Raw genomic sequence first — 22,578 nt, 5'->3', positions numbered from 1 at the left:
TTGGCTTTGTGAGAGCCTAGGCAGTTTGGATGCTCACCTTACTAGACCTGGATGGAGGTGGGTGGTCCTTGGACTTCCCACAGGGCAGGGAACCCTGATGGCTCTTTGGGCCGACGAGGGAGGGGGACTAGATTCGGGGAGGGGGGAAGACAGAAATCTTAAATAAATAAATAAATAAATAAATAAATTAATTAATTAAACAAAAGAACCATGGAGGACAGATGTGATCCTGGAAAACTGATGGAGATGTACTCCCTACTTTTGTATTTATTAAGAAGAGAAATCTGTTAGAGCTATAAGTACAGGCTATGTTTCTCCATTCTACACAGTTCTCTTTACTGCTTGCTTTCTGTACACAGCCTATAAATCAAGCCACAGGACTACTATAAATCAAGCCATGGGTCTCTGCTGCTTTCCACTCCCCTGATTACACTTAGAATAAAGTTCTTCTCTCTTATCTTTCTGTTATGTCCTTACCTAACTCTTCAAATCTATTACTTCTTGCTTTTACCATTGTTTAGTTTGCTCCAGTCATATTGATCTTTCTTTTCCTCCAGCTTTCCAAAGGACTTTTCATTGCTGTTATCTTTGCCTAGATATTTGCAGATCAAATCTTGTGGAACAGGGTTTCAGACAAAACAAAACAAAACAAAAAAAAAAGGAAAGTCCGTGACAGTAGCAAGGTCAGTGAAAAATCTCTATTAGGGAACAGTCACCGACTTTCCTTAACCTCAGGCACTTTCTATCTCATTTCCTAAATTTCCTTTATTCAAGGTATTTATTATCTGAAATTATTGTACTTTTGTAGGTAAAGGGTTTTTTTTTTGTTTGTTTGTCTGACTCCCTCAATAGTGAGCAAACACAGCATCTTGCTTTCTGTTTCATTTTCAGTTCTCAGAATAGTTCCAGCCACAAAGCCGCAGGTAAAAGACTGACTAATAACTGTTCCTAGGTCTTGTGGTATAAGGCTATTTTTCTGATCACTGGAGAGGGAGAAGCGTGTAAATCTCTGAATATTAAAGGCTAGCCCAGTCTATAAGTCATCTATGACTACATAGTGAGACCTTGTCTCAAATTAAAGGAATAGTTATGAAGAATATCCAGAATAGAAGTAATCTGTTGCTTTTGTTTCTTATTATGATGAATCTTGAAAAATCAAATTTATCAGGCATTTAAAAGCACATGAGTGTTTCATATACTTCTTTTCTTCATTTTAAAAATTCTGGTTTTCTTGGATCCTTTATCTGTTTTTTTTTTTCTAAAGAAAGATAGAAAGGCATGGAATCGGATATGAGGGGAGGTACATATAATCTGGGAGGGGTTGGTGAAAAGGAAACTCTAATCAGACTATATTGTATGAGATTTTCAATTAAAAAAGAAAGCAAACAAGTATTTGATGAGACATTATACATCCATTCAAAATTAAGATGCATTGGCTGAACACTACTTCAATAGATTTTTAAATGACAAAATGATGTCCAGTCTTTTGATGTCCTTCCATCATGAAAATCTAATTCTTTTAATCATGTTTATATTTAAGAATATGATGAAAGTTGGCTTTCAGTGTAGCTCAACAGTGAAACACTTGCTTGCATATTCAAGATCCTGATTTTGATGTCTAACAATAAAAAATAGAGAAAGGGTATGTACTTTTGAAAATATACAGATTTTACATAAAATTCCTCAAGCTACTACTGGTTTGTAGATTCTAGATTAAGAGAAACTGAGGTAGAATATTGCCCGAAGAAAATGTCTAGGTTCCTTCATGTTCAATAATTTTCTGTGACAAAATAGCCAAAAAAAAAAAAAAAGATGAACTAATGTGTTTGGAGAAAATAGGTGATGAGAGACAGAATATACTAAATTTTCAAGAGCACAACTAGGATCTATAATGAACAGTACCTCGTGGGATCTCTACATTCAGATGTTAGTCAACTGTAAATTGACTAACTGTAATATGTAATAACTGTAATATGCTGTGGGATAATATTGCAATGTCACAGAAGTAAGCTAATCTGTTTGTAGACTGCATAAAATAGATAGGAGTAGGTGATGGTCTCTATCACTTTGCACCGAGGTACAGTGTTCTAGGTACTATTCTTTCAGAAACACATGAACAAATCCCTACAGGGCTATTAGGCATGTACAGAAGAAGAATACAAAATAAAGGGTTTTAGAAATTATCGATTGAAATAAAAATGCTTCATTCAAAGTTAGAATGATTTTAGTGCAGGAGAGGTTGTTGAACAGTATTTGGATATAAAATTTGAGGCATTAGCATGAAATGTGTATCATGAATTCTACATGGTTATAAAAAATTATGACCTCACAGTTTAACAAAGATCATTTTACTTAATATCAGAATACATGTAATTTTTTTAAAAAAAACATTATAAAGAAACAATGTAATGCCTTACTAAAAGCTAATGTGTCACAGTCAGTGGCCACAATACTGTAGCAGAAACTCAAAGATCAGACCAGAGATTGAAAACTAGAGAATTGTGTGCGTTTCTGCATAAACCAAGAAAACTCAGCAACTGTAAAGAAAAGATACCTAAAGGCATCTATGTGATCATTACACTTTTCTTATGGAGCCACTGAAAATCTGCTAATCACGAAGTTTAATATAGTATAGATCTTTATTCTGTTCTTGCCTCTAGATTTCCAGTTTCATAAGAATTCTTATTCAAAAAACATATGAGAAATGACCTTTTAATAGAAGCACAAAAAATGTTCATATATCTGCTGTATCCCAAACAAAATAATTGTGCATTTTAACACAAGAAACAAAACAAATAAATATAGTATCTAGTGTTTTCTGAAAGGCAGATTGTTGACAATATGATAATTTGGCATGAGAATACTAGGATAAATTCAGTCTTTTCAAGGCTGCAACAATTTTTTGGCAGGTAAACTTCTCATAGTAAAATGCAAAATAATTTCCATGTCTTTGACAGGCTCATTTAAATACATACCTCAACAGTGGTGAGCAGATCCACCCAATTGTGGCTATTATAATGATCTGGTACATTTACTATGATCAGGGCAGAATGTGTACAAAATTGCTAAGTGTCATTAATGTAATAAAACAAAGATGTCAAGTCATATGAATTGCTTTCAATTTTTCTGTAAACATTTCATTTTAAGGAGAGAAATAAGCTGGGTATGGCTGTGCATGCCTATAATCACAGCACTTAGTGCCAGGGAAGAATAGGAGGTTGTTTACCTGGGCTACATAAGACCCTATCTCAAAAAAGGGGGTCATGGTAGAGAAATTATACAAATGGAATAAAGGGACTTAGAGTATGAGGTGGGCAAACATTTATCATGTACAAGATCTAGGTTCACTAACATAGAGACAGGTCGTTTCTTTCTGATAATGTTTTAATTAGCATACAAAGCAACAGCCTTCTTAAATGGTTATTTTATACTTTATTATATTGATCCTATGCTTCTCCTCTTGCCTGCACTGACTGGTACTCTGGCACCCAAAGTAGTTATAGTTTTCCTTAGTTATGATAAAAGATAAATTAGATATGAAACTTTAGACTCACAAAAATATTGTAACTGTAATTCTTGCTTAATTCCTATTTTGTATATGTAATTTTAGTATGTTAAATTTAAAACCATCTTTTTTATTTATATAGAAAAGGGGAGATGATATGGGATTATTTCTCTATGCTGTGAATGTTTTAATACCATTGGTTAATAAAGAAGCTGCTTTGGCTTATGACAGGGCAGAATATAGCAAGGAAATAAAAGCAAAAATAGAGGAGGAAAGAAGATGCAGTCAAGCAGATAGCATGTAGCTGCCAAAGGAAAAAGATACAAGAATCTTACCAGTAAACTGTGAGCCTCATGGTAAAATATAAAATAATAGGAATGGATTAATTTAAGATGCCATAGCCACTACTGGCTGCCTGACTCTGTTGATTTTTTGAGACTTTATCAATCTAGTATAGCACAGGTTGTCCTTGAACTCACAGAGATCCATCTGCCTCCCTAGTGCTGAGATTAAAGGTGTGTGCCCCTACTGCCTGTACTCTATGCCTTCCTAGTGGCTTAGGACTTTGCGCAATGTTTATTTGTTAGATCACGAACAAAATACCACTACAGACCCCATGTATTTTTGGAGAAAATACCAAGAAGACATGAGCAAGATCTGAACAGAAAGCCTCTTCTATGTGAACCAACTTTTTTATTAGATTTTTTAAAAAATACTAATCCATGTTCCCACTACCTCCTATCCCCCCATTCCCTCCATACACCCTCCCACCCTACTCCCATCTAATTTTCAGAGAGGGTAAGGGGCATTGATGGAGGAAGGACATTGGTTAATTATAATAAAGAAACTGCCTTGGCCCATTTTATTGGTTAGAACATAGGTGGGTGGAGTAAACAGAGGAGGATCCTGGGAGAAAGAAGCTGAATCGAGGAGTCGCCATGATTCTCCCATGCCAGACAGATGCAGGTTAAGATCCTCCCTGGTAAGCCACCTCATGGGCTACACAGAATATTAGAAATGGGTTAGATTAATATGTAAGAGCTAGCCAATAAGAAACTGGAACGAGCCGGGCCAGGCAGTGTTTAAAAATATACAGTTTCTGTGTAATTATTTCGGGGCATAACCTAGCCATGCGGGCGGCCGGGTGCCGGGGACGCAGCCCTGCCGCTCATAATGCAACAGGGCATTGCTTTGGGGAAGGTCCAAGGCCCTCCCTACTATATCTAGGATAAGCAAGGTATCCATACAAAGATGATAGGTTCCCAAAAAGCCAGTACATGCAGTAGAGATGAATCCTGGTGTCATTGCCCATGGACCTTCAGTCTGCCCCAGACACGGAACTGTCAATCACATTTAGAGGGAATAGTTTGGTTCTATGCTTGTTCTTTCCCAGTTCAACTGAAGTTGGTGAGCCCCCATTAGCTCAGGTAAACTGTTTCAGTGGTTGTATCATCACAGTCTTGACCTCTTTGCTTATATTCTCATTCCTTCCATTCTTCAACTGGAGTTTGGGAGCTCAGTCCAGTGCTCCAATATGGGTCTCTGCCTCTGTTTCCATCAGTTGCTGTATGAAGGTTCCATGGTGATATTTAAGATATTCATCAGCCTGACTACAAGGAAAGTCAAGATCAGGCCCCCTCTCCTCTATTGCTTAGGGTATTAGCTGGGGTAATCCTTGTGGATTCCTGGGAATTTCTCTAGAGCCAGGTTTCTGCTAACCCTAAATGGCTCCCTCAATCAAGATATCTTTCCTTGCTTTCATCTCTGCCCTTCCTCCATCTCAACTATCACATTCTCTCAAGTTCTCCTCAACCCTCCCATTCTCCCCTCCTTTTCCCTTTCTCCCCTCCCTTCTCCTCCCACCCCCACGATCCCAATTTTGTCAGGTGATCTTGTTTGTTTCCAATTTCCATGTGAGTCTTTTCTTTGGGTTCACCTTATTACTTAGCTTCTCTAGGATGGTGAACTATAGGCTCAATGTCCTTTGTTTATAGCTAGTATCAACTAATGAGTAAGTACATACCATATTCATCTTTCTGTGTCTGTGTTACCTCACTCAGGATAGTGTTTTCTAAGTCTATATTTGCATGCAAATTTTAAGATGCCATTTTTTTTTTACTGCTGAGTAGTACTCAGTAGTACTCTAATGTGTAAAGGTGCCACATTTTCTTTATGCATTCCTCAGTTGAGGGGCATCTATGTAGTTTCCACATTCTGGCTATACAAATAATGCTGCTATGAACATAGTTGCGCAAATGCCTTTATAGTATGATTGAGCATGTCTTGCATATATGCCCAAGAGTGGTATTGCTGGGATGAGTAACATTCATAGTTAGCAGAAGGTATCATGCAAGATTTCAAAGCAGGGAAGCAACCAACAGTCTTTCTGAGTTATGACACCTATGGACATAATAGCAATAGCCAGAATGACATAATAACCTCAAGTGTTCAATAGCGACACACATATCTTGGTGAAATCCAGTAACTATCTATTTGGATTTAAGACCCACTCAACAAGGGAAGAATCACTGGAAGCAGAGCCATCTTCTCTAATATGTAAATCACTGGTCTTGGATAAGAGCCTACAACTGCCATTTTACTAATCGAACACAATATCTAACTGTGTTCTTAAATATTTATCATTGTACCCACAATAATTGTAGTCCTCATTCCTCACCTGAAAACTATTCTTTGTAATAGATGGAGATCCTATGAGAAAACCAACCCTGATCAAAATACAGAGCTGTGGAGCCTAGTCCCAACTTCTACATCTAGAACTGATCTCTTGAACCTAAGGCTCAGTGATCATTGAGAAATACAGGATGGAGTGATTGTGAGAATCAGATGAACAGAATATTTGCAGTGAGACTGTATCTTCTAGAAATGTCAAAGAAGCTATATTGATGAAGTCTTATCAATATGATCAGCTAAGCATGACAGGAACAAGAAAGATGAATAGACATGCTAGCATGGAAGGGGAAAGTGCATAAGCCCCCAGTCTGTGACAAAGGTGTAGAGACAACTAAGTAATGCTATGAGTAAGAAAGAGCACATCTATTCCTCAGTTGAGGGACATCTAGGTTGCTTCCAGGTTCTGGCTATTACTAATAATACTGCTATGAACATAGTCAAGCATATGTCCTTGTGGTACCCAATGACAAGCGGTATTGCTGGGTCTTGACCACATGGATTTCCAAAGGGGTTGTAAAAGTTGCATTCCCACCAGCAATAGATGAACATTCCCCTTACCCCACATCCTCTCCAGCATAAGCCGTCATCAGTGTTTTTGGTCTTTGCCATTCTGACAGGTGTAAGATGGAATTTCAGAGTTGTTTTGATTTGCATTTCTCTGATGGCTAAGGATGTTGAGCATTTCCTTAAGTGTCTTTCAGCCTGTATCTAGAAAAAATACTCTTGAGTGAGGTAACCCAGACTCAGAAAGACAAATACAATATACATTCACTCATAAGTGGCTTTTAGACACAAAACAAAGAAAAGCCAGCCTACAGGCCACAACTGCAGAGAACCTAGACAACAAAGAGGACCCTAAGAGAGACATACATAGATGTATATATAAGGAGGCGAGAAAGACAAGAGCACCTTAGTAAATTGCTAGTGTGACAGCAATGGGAAAGGGTAGAAGGGTAGAGCAGAAGAAAGGAGGGGAGTAGAGAAAAATGTATAGCTCAATGAAACAATACAAATATAGAAAGAACACATAAATTGATTATGCAATAAATGTTCACACCTGAAAAAAAATATATAAAGCAACTTTATACAGACTGAGCAGTTTGTATTTATATATTTAGGAATGCACAATAAGTATCAATATGTAAAAAAGTCCACAAATTTCACACACACACATACACAAAAACACACATATATGTCAACAAGTAAAGAAAAAAGTCCACAAATTTAAGAGAAAACAAAAGCAGTTGTACAGGAAGGGTTCATAAGGAAGGATGAGAAAGGATGTATTTATATTAATCTCAAAGCATTAAAAATATAATAAGAAAATAAGTAAATCTTTAAAATCCATTTAACTTTGAAAAATCTAAGTTGTGTTACTATTAAATTTATTTAGGTATTAATAAGATAGCAACAGAGGTGCCATATTCTAAAATTATTTATGTTACATAATCTAGTCTTTCAACCATTTATCTTAAAAAATACGTAGATTTCTGATTGTAATATGATCTTTTTCAAATTGTTGCAATGGTCCCTATAGATATTGTTTTCTAAGAGCAACTCAAAGCTTTTGATATTTTTCATGTAACATAATGGGCTTTAGTCAATGTTCACTCTCACTGTTTTCAAGATATCTGCCTCATGCACAGGGGTGAGGAGGGAAGGGGCCTACCAACATGACTTTTCCCTACTCCCATTAGCATTATGTTCCTATTTCATTGCTTAAGTGCTCAGATTTTAGCCAACTACTTAAGAATATCAAGGGCATAAAACAAGTTGCTGTAATGTTGAAATACTCATTATGCAGAAAATAATCACAATAAACACACATTTAGTTTCTTATGAGAAAACTCACTCTGAAATATTAAAATTAATATTACTTCTTCTTGATTTTGATGACACAGCTTGTTGATGATCTGTACTCTTATAGTTTCATTTTAAATCTACAAATACTCTCAAATACCATTAAATTTAAAAAGGAAGAAACATAGGATGTTCTGAACTTTAAGATTACTAAGAAGCATAAAGTTGTTTTCTTCTGAATGGATTTCAACACAATCATGCAAAATGACAGTGTCACATCTGTATTTAACAAGCTGTTTCCATGTGTAAGGGAATCATGCAAAGACAATAATTGTTGAAATAAGGAGCGGCGGGGCTGCGTCCCCAGCACCCTGGCCATCTGCTAGCTTATGCCCCGAAATAACAACACACAAACTGTATTCATTAAAGCACTGCTTGGCCCATTTCTATCTAGCCTCTTCTAGGCTAATTTTCGCACCTGGACTAGCCCATTTCTAATAATGTGTGTAAGCACCCCAAGGTGCGCTTAGAGGGAAGATTCTAGCCTAAGTCCATCCTGGGTTGGAGCTGCCTGGGAGAGCACAGCCTGGCGTCTCTGCTCCAGAGAGCAGAGCTGTCGAGTCTGAGCTCACTTCCTCTTCCTCCCAGCATCCTATTCTGTTTACTCTTTCCACCTATGTTTTAATTTATCAGGGCCAAGGAGTTTCTTTATTGCTTAACCAATGAAATCAACAGATTTATATATGACACTCCCACATCAAATAATGTATTCCATTCTGTTGACATTGCTTATGACTCAGTCCAGAAGACCTTTAGCCAATCTCAAAGAGAAGAATTTTATCTGTTAAGAGGAGATCCTTCAGAAAAGAAGAATTTTCTGATTTATACTTTAAATTGGAAAGATGTCATTACAAGCATGGCCAGGAACTACTTCTACTTGAAAAATTACTGAAAAAGTAATAAGTTTTTTTCAATAGTAATTTCTCCAGGAAATTGGATCACTTTTAAAAATGGATATTACTATGAATGACATGTGAAACCGTCCTGCTGAACTAAAACCTAGCCCTTTATCCTCTGTGGCTGAGTGGTCAGGGAGGACTGCAGACTGTTATATTACATTTTTAAGGTCATTATTATGGGTCTTGAGGGGTTAACCACAAAATGCAAAGAGGAACTGTTGTAGTTTTGTTGGTTCTATCAATCATTCTAAATCCATATTGCAAACTTACACGGGTAAGAATATTTTCCTCTTAATCTCTAGACCTCAGGCAATATCATTTGGATTTAGGAGAGGGATTGAGGATTAAAGCCTTAAAAATCAACACACAGGGGCCTGATTAAAGCCAGGGTGTCACAAAACAAAAGAAAAAGACACGATTGAACGGGAAAGGAAGGCAATAGGGAACAAAATGCATTATGGACTATATGAGATTATCTGAGAGCAAATATGACACATGTTATTTCAAAATCAATACAACTGGTCAGTGGCAATGCACACTTTTAATCTCAGTACTAAGGAGGCAGAGGCAGGCAGATCTCTGAGTACAAGGCCAGGCTGGTCTACAAGTTCCAGGACAGCCAGGACCATGTAAAGGAAAAGATGTCTTGGAAAGCAAAATTCAACATAGAAAACAAAGCTCCCTGAAGCTGTAGTAAGTCTGTGTCTGTAGATATTAGAGTAAATATGGAAATATAATTTAATCACATGTGACAATATTGGCATACAATTAGTAACAAACAATAAATAGATGGCAATGAATGCCATTAACCTGAGGGAAGGAAATGGGTGCAAATTTTTGAAGGAATCATCATTCCTGTATTGGGAGTTCAGCTACCTCCTAGGCTTAGTCTAATTAGTGATGTGCTAGTTTGCCTTGCCAGCTCCTAATTTATGTTAACCACATTCCTTCATTTGAAACAAACACAAAATAATATACTTTCTTCTCAGCAGCTCATGGAACTTTTTTTAAAATGGACCACATACTTGTACACAAAGGAAGTCTCAGCAGATACCTTGCATCTTATCTGAATACCATAAGTTCAAGGTGGATATCACCAACATAAAGCCTACAAGGTAATGGAAACTGGAAAACTCACCACTGAATGGAAAGTGTGTAAAGAGAGAAGAAAAGAAGAGGAGGAGGAGGAGGACGAGGAGGACGAGGAGGAGGAGGAAAGAAAAATGAACAAATAATCCAATACAGACCTAAAAAGATAACTCTAAACAAAGGAATCCAAAGTGGCTAAAATACACTTATGGTTCAAAACACTTAGCCATCAGAGAAATGCAAATCAAAACAACTCTGAGATAACAACTAATACCTGTCAGAATGGCCAAGCTCAAAAATAATGATGACAACTTATTTTGGAGAGGATGTGGGGGAAGGGGAACACTCCTCTATTGCTGATTTGTACAGTTGCTTTGGAAATCAGTATGGTGACTTCTCAGAAAATTGGAACTCGACCTACTTCAAGACCCAGCAATACTATTCTTGTGCGTACTCCTAAAGGATGCTCAATAATACTACAAAGACATTTGTTCAACTATGTTCATCAAGCATTATTCATAATAGCCAGAACCTGTAAACAACCTAAATGTCTCTCAACTGAAGAATGGATAAAGAAAATGTGGTACATTTACAAAATGGAGTACTACACAGTGGAAAAAATAGTGACATCTTGAAATATGCCAGAAAATGGCCAGAACTAGAAAAAAAAAAAACATACTGAGTGAGGTAACCCAGATCCAGAAAGACAAATATAATAAGTATTCACTCGTAGGTGGCTTTTAGACATAAAACAAAAAAATGACCAAACTATAGTCCATAACCTCAGAGAACCTAGACAACAAAGAAGACCCTAAGAGAGACATACATGGGTACACCTAGGAAGGAGAAAAAGACAAAATCTTCTGAGTAAATTGGGAGCATGGGAGTAGAGGAAGTCATTAGGATAAAAAAGAAATTAAAACCATTTTAGAAATTGAATGAAAATGAAAATGAAAACAAAACACATAATGAAAGAAAGTTCAAGGCAATGCTTGTATGAAAAATTGGAGAAATGTCATATTAGTAACTTAATTTTACACCTAAATGCTCTGGCACAAAAAGAAGAAATAACACTCAAAGGGAGTAGAAGGCAGGAAAGAATCAAAATGAGGGCTGAATTCAATAAAATAGACGCAAAGAGGACAACTTTAAAAAATCAACCAAAGGGATGGTTCTTTGAGAAAATCAACAAGATTGACAAATGTCTACATAAACTTACTAAAAGGCATAGAGAGAATATCCAAATTAACAGAATCAGAAACAAAACAAGAGACACTGAGGAAATGTGAAGAATCATTAGGCCATGCCTGAGAAACATGTACTGCACAAAATTGAAAAATCATAAAAGAAATGGAAATTTTTCTTGATATATATCTCTCACCAAAGTTAAAACTAGGTCAGACAAAGAATTTAAAGAACCTATAACTTGTAAGGAAATGAAAGCTGTCAGTGAAATTCTCCCAACCAAATAAAGCCGAGGCCAGGCAATTTTAGTACAGAATTCTGCTAGCCTTTCAAATAAGAGCTGATAACCAATACTCCTCAAAATATTATATAAAATAGAAACAGAAGAAGCCTTGCAAAATTCATTTTATGAGGCTACAATTACCCTGATACCAAAACCATATAAGGACTAAACAAAGAAAAAGAATTACAGACCAATTTCCATCCTGAACATAGATGCAAAAATACTCAATAAAATCCTTTGAAATAAGATCCAAGAAGACATCATAAAGATCATCCACCCTGATCAGTAGGTTTCATCCCAGAGATGCAGGAGTGATTCAACATGTGAATATCTGTGAATATAGTCCATCATATAAACACACTGAAAGAAAAAAAAAACACATGATCATCTTATGAGATGCTAAAAAGGCCTTTGATAAGATTCAACACCCCTTCATGATAAAAGACTTGGAGAGAACAGGGATATAAGGAACATATGTAAACATATTAAAGGCAATTTACAGGTGGCCTATACCCAACAACAATTTAAATGGAGAGAAACTCAAAGTAATTCCACTAAAATCAGAAACAAGACAAGGTGGTTAACTCTTTATATCTATTCAATATAGTGATTGAAGTTTTAGCTAGAGCAATAAGACAACTTAAGAACATCAAGAATATAGAAATTGGAAATGAAGAAGTCACAGTATTATTTGTAAATTATGATCATATATATAAGTGGCCCCATTATCCCCATTCTCCCATTATCCCCATTCTCCCAATTTACTCAGGAGATCTTGTCTTTTTCTACTTTCCATGTAGATTAGATCCGTGTATGTTTCTATAAATCCACATAAAACCTAAGACAGCTTAAAAAATAATTTTAGACACAAAAGAAAAGAGTTAAGTATGGTTTTTGGTAGGCACAATTTTTTTTTCTAGATGGGCTCATAGCAAGCAGGGGCTGTGTGACTTCTTTATAAATGGCAGCTTCCTTGTTCACTAGCACAAACGGCTCTGACTCTTTCGAGAGTTCCAGCTATGGAGCATTTAAATGGTGTTTGTGAACAGAGTGCTACAGTTTGCTTAATGGCAAAATCCACTGGCTGTGTGTCTAAAAATAAGGCTGTGAGCATGGATCTCAGAGTCAGAAAACAGCTCCACCATGCTGAATTGGTTGGGGGTAAGCAGGAAGTGCTGTATCTCCCCTAGCAATGTTGCCCCTTAAGTTCATAAGAAGGGCTTAGCATTTTACAAAGCACATTTGTTCAGAAAAGGATTAGAGATACACAATAAAGACAATTCAGATGAAAAAGAAATCTAAATGAGATACAATGTGTTTAAAAAAATGTATGTAGGATTGGGAAAGAGAAGAAAAAGAATATAAAGAGTTATAAAAATAAGTTAAAGGTTTATAAAATGAAGAGAAGTCTTTAAAGAGACAGAGTACACAAGTCATAGATTAAAAGAGTAAAGATAATAAAATAAATATTAAAAAGTAATATATTTAAAACAAGCCATGTAAAGATGGAAAATACACAGAGTCTGGATTATGTATATTATTGTGTTTTCTCTAAGAGCTTAAGATTTTTCATGACAATGAGACACATCTGCTCTTGTTAGCACCAATAACTTCAAGAGGAAGACGGGCATTGAAGAGGCTCCTTATGAAGTTGATCAGCCATTTGCACAAGAAACTGCTCTTTCCAGGACTGCTTAATGCTATGCTGTATGAACTGGACATGCAGGATCCACAGAGAAATGCCTGCTAAACTTGCCTAAAGGTGAGATGGTCCTTCAGGGTTTCTACTTCATGAAATAGTCTGCTAGACATTCAGGACGACACAGAAAAAAGTGACTGGACAAACTGCAAATAAAGGCAGAACTGTCTTTGAAATTTCCTTCTTCATGGAAACGTCCAGTAGATGCTATGGTCCTGTAGGCTGAAGATGGATGCCCCAACAGTACAGAAGAACTTTGGTGACTGTCCAGGCAGTGAGACGTCTCTATCAATTCTAGAGTTTTGGAAGTTACTTAATTACACTTCCTGTTTACTTACTTATATATTATCCATCTGGAGTCTTTGATGGAGTTGAAAAATTTATAGTTATAGTTTTCCTTCATTATGATAAGAGATTAGGTAGATATAAATATTATAACTATAATTCTTTCTTGATAACTGTTTCATTACACGTAATTTTACTATGTTAAAGTTAAAACCTTCCTCTTTATTTAAACAGAAAAGGGGGTGATGTGGGATTTCTCTCTGTATGCTGTGATTACCCTTATTGAATAAAGAAACTGCTTTGGACCTATAGTTGAGCAGAACTTAGCTAGGCAATAAAAACTAAATTGAATGCTTGGAGGAAGAAGGTGGAGTCAAGGAGAAGCCATAGAGCTGCTGCCAAAGACAGGAATGCCAATACTTTGCTGGTAGGCCACGACCTCATGGTGATGCACAGATTAATGGAGATGGGTTAAATTAGGATGTAAAAGCCAAATAAGAAGTTAGAGGTAATGGGCCAAGCAGTGATTTAATTAGTACAGTTTTTGCATGGTTATTTCAGGTCTGAGCTGCAGGGAAGCCTGGAAACAAACTAACTGCCTCCTTACAACACTGGGTGAGCTTTCTTCTTTTTGTTCTAGAATTTTCAGGTGTTCCCTTAACTCACTAGTGTGAGATTTTTCTAGCTTCTTTATGTAGGCATTTAATGCTGTGAACGTTCATATTAACACTGCTTTCATTGTGTCATGTATATTTGGGTATGTTGTGTGGTCATTTTTCATTGAATTTTAGGAAATCTTTAATTTCTTCCTTGACCCATTGATGATTTGGGTGAGTATTGTTTTATTTTCATTTGTTTGTGTGTTTTCTGAAATCAGTGTTGCTGTTGAATTTTAATTTTAAGCCACAGTGGTCCAATAAGATACAAGGGGGTCATTCCAATTTTTTGGTACCTGTTGAGGTTTGCTTTGTTACTGAATATTTGGTCAATTTTTTTATAAGGTTCCATGAGGTGCTGAGAAGAAGGTCTATTCTTTTCTGTTTGGATGGAATATTCTATATATTTCTATTAAGTCCATTTGTGTGTCATAACATCTGTTAGTTCCCTTATTTTTCTGTTAATTTTTTGTCTGGCATACCTGTCCAGTGGTGAGTGTGGGGTGTTGGGGTCTCCTGCTATTTAGGTATGGGATTTAATGTGTGATTTAAGCTTTAGTAGTGTTTCTTTTACATATGAGGATGTCGTTGTATTTGGGGTATAGATGTTAGGTGTTGAAATTTCCTCTTGATGGATTTTTTTCCTGTGACTAAAATGAAATGTCCTTCTTTGTCTCTTTTGATTGATTTTAGTTAGGAGTCTATTTTGTCAGCTATTAGGATAGCTACACCTTCTTCTTTCTTAGGTCCATTTGATTGGAATATTGTTTCCAACCCTTTACTCTGAGGCAATGTCTGTCTTTGAGTTTGAGGTGTGGTTTTTGTATGTAGCAGAAGGATGATTGCTGGTTTCATTTCTAATCTGTTAGCCTGTGTCTTTTTATAGGTGAGTCCATTTATCAAGGATATTAATGACCAGTGATTGATAGTTCCTGTTATTTTAGTTTTCATTGTTGGTGATGTTATTGTGTGTGTTTTCCGTCCCTTGAAATTTGCTGCTGTTTGATCATTTATTGTTCGTGTTTTTCTGGATTTAGTCAATTTCCTTGTGTTAGAGTTTTTTTTTCTAGTACTTTGTGTAGGGCTGAGTTTGTGGTTAGGTATTGGGTAAATATGGTTCTGTCATAGAATATCTTTTTTTGTCTGCCTACGGTGATTGAAAGCTTTACTGGGTATAGTAGTCTGGGCTGGCATCCATGGTCTCTTATGTCTGCATAACACTTGACCAGGACCTTCTGGCTTTCATTGCTTCCATTAAAAAAATCAGGTGTTCCTGTGGAACAAAGTAAAAATAAATAAATAAATAAATAAATAAATAAATAAACAAACAAATAAATATCAGGTGTAATTCTGGTATGTCTGCCTTTATATGTTACTTGAGCTTTTTCCTTTGCAGCTCTTAATATTCTTTCTTTATTCTGTATGTTTAGTGTTTTAATTATTATATGGTGAGGGGACTTTTTTTTTATCCAGTCTATTTGGTGTTCTGTAAGCTTCTTGTATCTTCAAATGCATATCTATCTTTAGGGTGAGAAAGTTTTCTGCTATGATTTTGTTGAATATATGTTCAGTACTTTTGAGTTGGATTTCTTTTTCTTCTATCCCTATTATTCTTAAGTTTGTTCTTTTCATGGTGTACTAGTATGGGAGGTCCTTCTGTCTATGTGTTGCTTTTATTGGTTAATGAATAAACAACTGGCTTGGATTATAGCATGAAAAGAGGAAGGTGGAGTGAGAGAGATGCCATGGAGCTGCCACCAGGTGCTGCATGTTGGTTCCCAGCCGCTAAGCCCCAATATAATCACACAGAAACTATATTAATTAAATCACTGCTTGGCCCATTAGCTCTAGCTTCTTATTGGTTAACTCTTACATATTAATTTAACCCATTTCTGTATTAATCTGTATACCACAATGAGGTTGTGGCCTACCAGCACAATTTCAGCACATCTTTCTCCGTCGGTGGCTCTATGGCATCTCCCACCTATCTAAGTTCTGCCCTATCAACAGGCCAAGGCAGTTCTTTATTCATTAACCAATAAAAGAAACACATAGACAGAAGGACCTTCTACAGTGTCCCATATTTCTTGGATATTTTGCGTTAAACTTTTAGATTTAATGTTTTCTTTGACCAATGAGTCATTTCCTCTAGAGTTTGAGATTCTCTCTTCAGTATTTTGTATTCTGATGTTTATGCTTGCAGTTGTGGTTCCTGATAATTTTCTCATATTTTCTGTTTCCAGAATTCCTTTGGTTTGTGTTTTCTTTATTGTCTCTATTACAGTTTTCAAGTCTTGAATCATTTCTTTCATCTGTTTAATTGTTTTTTCTTTGTTTTCTTTAAGGGATTTGTTGATTTCTCCCAATTTTTTGTTTGTCTTTTCCTCTATTACTTTGAGTGAATTTTTATTTCCTCATTAAGAGCCTCATATATTATCCCAAATTTATTTTTGGATCATTTTCTTCTGCTTCATTTATATTAGGGTGTTTAAGTCTTGCTGTTGTAAAGCCACTAGTTTTTGTTGGTATCATATTATTCTTTGTGGTGCTGAATATGTTCTTACCTTGTCTACCCATCTTTTTCTCTAATTGGTGGAGTTGGGGATGTGTCTCTGGTGATCAATCTTCCAGGTGCCAGTAGATTCAAAGTTCAGAAGTTTGTTCCTTGTGGTGCAATCAGGTCAATGTTTCCACTTACCCTGGATGTTTTCCTGGAAGTTGCTGGGCACTCCATGTGGTTGCTCTGCAATCCTGGAAGTCATACAGGTCTGCTTCCATGAAGTTCGCTTGCTAGGGCCTGTTTTTATGGAGGTCCTTGACTTGCTTCCATTCTGGCAGAGATCTTTGGTTTAGGACTTCTTCCTCTGCAGTTGCTCCTATGAACCTACTCCTGTGGAGATTGCTCTGCACTTTGCTTTTATTTGTTATAGGTAAAGTCTCACTGGCCTTGTGTCTCAGTTTCATTTCTATTGAAAATATTTTTTCATATTCTGATCACACTTTTGCCTCCCTCATATCCTCTGTGATCCTCCTTATCTTCCCTCTTCTACACCCATCCACTCCTTGCCTTCTTGTTCTCTGTGTCTTTTTAGAAAACAAGCATGAAAATAGAACAGATTTGAAAAAAAAAAAACAAAGAAACAAAAAGCACAAGAAACACATATATAGAGAGATGCCAAAATAAAACTGCTAAAAAATCACAAAATCAGAAATCATAATATACTGGAGAAACAGCAGTAATGTAACAATGCCCAAACAAAGCAATATTGATGTGGGAGTGATTTCTTATTAATAAAGAAACTGCCTAGGCCCATTTGATAGGCCAACCCTTATGTAGGCGGGGAAAACAGAACAGGATGCTGAGAAAAAGAAGCTGAGTCAGGGAGTCGCCATGATTCTCCCACTCCAGACAGATGCAGGTTAAGATCCTCCCTGGTAAGCCACCTCGTGGGCTACACAGAATATTAGAAATGGGTTAGAACAATATGTAAGAGCTAGCCAATAAGAAACTGGAACTAGCCGGGCCAGGCAGTGTTTAATAGAATACAGCTTCCGTGTAATTATTTCGGGCATAAGCTAGCCATGTGGGCGGCAGGGTGCCGGGGACGCAGCCCTGCCACTCCTATTTCAACACAATATGAGACAAAAAGTTAACAAAAATCATTGAGTTTGTTTGGTGTTTGTCATCTAATGCTGGTCCTGGGACCTGCACTTAAGTGTGTTTTATATATCCAGTGAGACTCCATTAGAAAAACAATTATTCCTTTGTGAGTGGTTATCAGTTGGAAATAGCTACTTGGATGGGAGCTCGTGTTCATTTCCCCTCTCAGCACTGGGACTCCATATGTCTTTGACCTGTGTAGATTTTGTGCATGCAGCCACGGCCCTGTGAGATCATACGTGCGTCACTCCTATTGTATCTGGAAGACACAATCTTTCCTTGGTGTCATCCATCCCCTCTAGCTCTTACAACCTTTCTGCCTCATCCCCTCTAGCTCTTACAACCTTTCTGCCTCATCTTCTTTACAGTTCCCTGACCCCTGAAAGGAGAGGTTTGATGCAAACATCCTATGTAGGACAGAGTGTTCCAAGGTTTCTGACTCTTTACACATTATGGTTTCTTCTTCAGATAAAATGTAGTTAAATGTTGTCTACTTCAGCAAGTACCTGAGACTCTGACAAATGTAAGGTTAACACAGTATCCAGGACACAGTAAATACCTGATAAACTTGAGCAACATTAGCATTATACATCATGTGGATTTGTCAAATTGTCTGCCAGCCATTAGGTCTCCTCATTCTAATGTCTAGTTTGCATTGCCTTTACATCTTTGTCCTTAAATTTCATACCCACCCTGATCTGTGATAGCCCATCCCACTATTTGAAGACTAGAAGTTCATTTCAGAATCTATCACCTTTCTCTCAAAAGTAGTATTAATTATGGCTTAGGGTTATCAGCCTCATCTTTCAGAAAAGGAAGCCAAAGTTGACTCAGTTGAGAAAAATATTGCCTTGTGGAAAAAAATTTACAGACTTCTTCTGACTCAGCATCCAGCAATAAGCCTTGCAGTTAAATGGTAAGCAATAACTTCATTCTGTTCTCTAGGTAGCAAGTACTTCTTCCTCTCCATCTGCCATAATTGCAAGATACAGAAATCAATATGAAAAAATTCTAAAACTCCAAACGATTATATATTTCCCATGCACTCTGTATGTTTTGTAGGAATTAGGAAAGTCTACAGATTCTTCATAACCACATCCATGCTTCTATATCAATAACCCAAAGTAAACAAGAATGATGTAATATAGATTACTTGAAGAAGAGAGTCAATATAAAGGGAATACAAAAGAAAATGAGGAAAGAACATGGGATGAACAAAAGACGCTCAAGCACTGTTGTTTTTCTCTGCTTATTGAGAGGAAAATGGCAGAGAAATAGTCCTAAGCATATATCCATAACAATGTCTTTCAGAAGAGGGCACTGGTACACATGTCGATAAGAGGAGTGACTGGATATAGGTCAAAGCACTTGAAAGAAGGAGATCCTCAAAGTTTTTGGAAGTAGCTATGGAGCCATTCATACTCTGTGTGTTCTACAACTTCTGGTCTCATGAATGTGTTCATGGACATGCAGAGAGCAAGCTGCATTTATCACTGCACCAAGATGAACCCAGAACTTTTAAGCTAAAACAAAATGAAGCCAGAAATAATGTAAGTATGCCAATGCCAAAAAAAATGCCAGAGCAGAATGCTAAAACACAAAATTGAATTCCTAGCATTCTGGAGGATGACCCAGGAGGGTTATGAGTTTGAAATCAGTGTGGGCTGCATTGGCTATATTCAAAAGTGGGGGAGAAAACAAGGGGACAGAAAGACAGGCACATTAAATATCTTTTGGGGTGACTGATACTTTGGAACAGTCTTCCAAAGTCTTCCTTATCTCTGTTTTTATAATAGACAATAGTTTCACTGCCACCAAACAAAAGTCACACAGACTGTCTTCATTGCTAGATCTGTTTGAGGTCCTTCCCATTTTAACACAATTCAATCATCCTGCAGAAAAATAATAGTGGTTGTTTTTTTTTTCTTTAATTTTGCTCATTCCACAGACTAGAAGGTCACTGGAAAGGCCATCATTCAAGTTCAAATGAAATGCTAAGCTAAACATCAACTTTGATGGCAACCAACCCTGCACTTAAATAGGGAAAATCAAAACTGCAATTTGGTCTGTGAAACTGCAAACAATCCTCACAGAATGGAGGGAAGACGGAGGCATTTAAACAAGCAAATGTCATCGCACAAGTAACTTTCTGATGAATTAGTGTAGAAGAATATTTTTTTAAATGGGAGGGAAGGATAGGCCACTATGGAATATTTATATAACTGAAACATAAATAACATTCTACAACGTAGTTTCCACATGAGGCTTCTTTACTTAATAAATCCTAGAAGTAATATTTATCCATGGATTCACTAAGTAAAGCAAAAGATACTGTTATTCTGCATTGGAATAAAATAAAAGTATAAACAACTATGAGTATAGCAATGAGCATTTTATAGAGTGTTTTTATGCCTATTATTTACTTTGATCTTTATGAGAACTTCATGGCTATACTGTGATGCTTGGGATAGATCACAGTGTAAGCTTTCCATCATATATCCAAAGACAATGTATATTTTTATCTATTTTTAATTTAATGAATTAATTAATTTAACTCCTCTCTGTATCTATCTCTGTCTGTCTTCATCATCCCCCCCCTCTCTCACACACACACACACCTTCCTCTTGATTATGGGTTATATAAAATCTGTGTATTTTTGGTTTAGTGTATGTATTGAATATACACGTACATATTTTTGTGTGTGCAGGAACATGTGTTCATATATGTACCTATAGAGTCCAGAGGTCAACTTCAGAATGTTTTCCTCGATTTTAGATTTATCTATTTTTATTTTATACTTGTGGGTATTTTGCCAGCATGTATGTGCAACACTTGCATACCTGGTGCCAGGAGCAGTCAGAAGAAGGCTTCAGATTACCTTCCCTGGAACTGGAGTTATACACTATTGTAGACTGCTACGTGGGTGCTGGGAACAGAACCTAGATCCTCTGCAAAAGTAACAAGTGTTCTTAACTGTTGTTTCTCCAGCCCCTTATTCTGTTGGGTGTTTCTTCAAAGCACTGTTTTCTGTATGTTTTTCATATTAGGTAATTACTGTTTTTATATCATAAGTTCTACTATTTTTGTTTTGTTTTGTTTTGTTTTGTTTTGTTTTTTTCAAGACAGGGCTTTTCTTTTTAATAGCCCTCGATGTCCTGGAACCCATTTTGTAGATCAGGCTGGCCATGAACTCTCAGAGATCCACCAGCCTCTGCCTCCCAAGTGCTGGGATTAAAGGCATGTTCCATCATACCCAGGAAGTCTACTCTTTCTTATTGCTTCACCCTCATTTCTACACTAGGTATTTTTGTTCACACTGCTGCAGTAGAAGAAAGAGAAATGCTTCATTACTGGAGGACAAGTCCAGGCTCTTTGTGTGTTCTCTTCTGATGTGTGAGGTTTTCACTACCTGCTGGAAATTTTCTTATATCACTATTTTGCCTTCTATGAAACCACTTTGGCAAAGAGGTTGAAATACCTTGTTACAACCTGGTGAAGACAGACTTCTCTCCATCTTAGCTCTGCTAGTCTTGCCAGTAGTAAGATCATAGTTGTGTTTGTTCTAGTAGACCCAATATGCTATAAAACTTTTCTGCTCTGCTAGACTTTCCCTACCCATTCGTTTGGGTAAATTGAGTTTTCCTTGTGACTCTCTCTGGCTGTATCCATTGATATTGCTTCTTCTATTCGAAATGGAGAATGTACCTGGAAAAAAAAATAAACAAGTCACACATAAGTAATACAACATCATGTTACTTATATCCTTGAAGTCAGTAAACATATCTTCAGAATACCTCTCTGAGTTTGTTAGACATGTAATTACAGAACTTATTGTTAGCAGTATAGATAGGCAAAAATTTGCACAGTCCATTGTCTCACAGAAGAACTCTAAGTACTAGCATTTAAAAACAAAAGGGTTAAGCAGGGCATTAGGTCACAACCCGCATAATGCAACACTTGGGAAGTGGGAATAGAAGGACCAGGAGTTCCAGGTCAGTTTTCACTCTATAGGGAGTTAAAACTATATGAAATACTCTCTCCTAAAAATGAAAACAATACCTTAAGTTGAATAGTACATTTTCTTAAAATACCATAAATTAGCCTGGTAAGGATAGAAACCTTGCTCCCCATTGGTGAGTTTAACTTCCACTTGTTGTTTGAAAAGTAAAAAAAAAAAATAAAGGAAAGTTGGGCAGTGATGCTGCACACCTTTAATCCCAGCACTCGGGAGGCAGAGGCAGGTAAATGTCATGAGTTCGAGGTCAGCCTAGTCTACAAAGTAAGTTCCATGACAGCCAGGGCTATACAGAGAAACCCTGTCACAAAAAAAAAAGGAAAAAAGGAAGGAAGGCCTAAATGAAGAAAGAAAGAAAGAAAGAAAGAAAGAAAGAAAGAAAGAAAGAAAGAAAGAAAGAAAGAAGGGAGGGAGGGAGGGAGGGAGGGAGGGAGAGAAAGGAAGGAGGAAGGGAAGGAGGGAGGGGAAGGAAGGAGGGAGGGAAGGAAGGAGGGAGGGATGGGCAATTTCTGTCTTGTGGGAGCCTGAGACACAGCTCACAGGTGCGCCTTGCTTTGGGAGAGACACCTGACAGGACTAGCAGGCACCTGCTACCTGCGCACCCTCAGTCCCCCTGAGGGGCGGTCTGCTCTCCGCTGGCCTCACTAGCGCCCCTTTGCTGATGTCCACCAGTGGGGATTACTTCCCTTTTTATTTTGTGTCTCAGCAGGGTGCCCTGTCCCTCACCCTGACTAGTCCCCCCCCCCCAC

This window comes from Alexandromys fortis, unplaced genomic scaffold (assembly GCF_014885135.2).
Source record: "Alexandromys fortis isolate MF-2015 unplaced genomic scaffold, M_Fortis_MF-2015_v1.1 scaffold_365, whole genome shotgun sequence".
Classification (NCBI taxonomy): Eukaryota; Metazoa; Chordata; class Mammalia; order Rodentia; family Cricetidae; genus Alexandromys; species Alexandromys fortis.
This window is presented reverse-complemented; position numbering follows the sequence as displayed.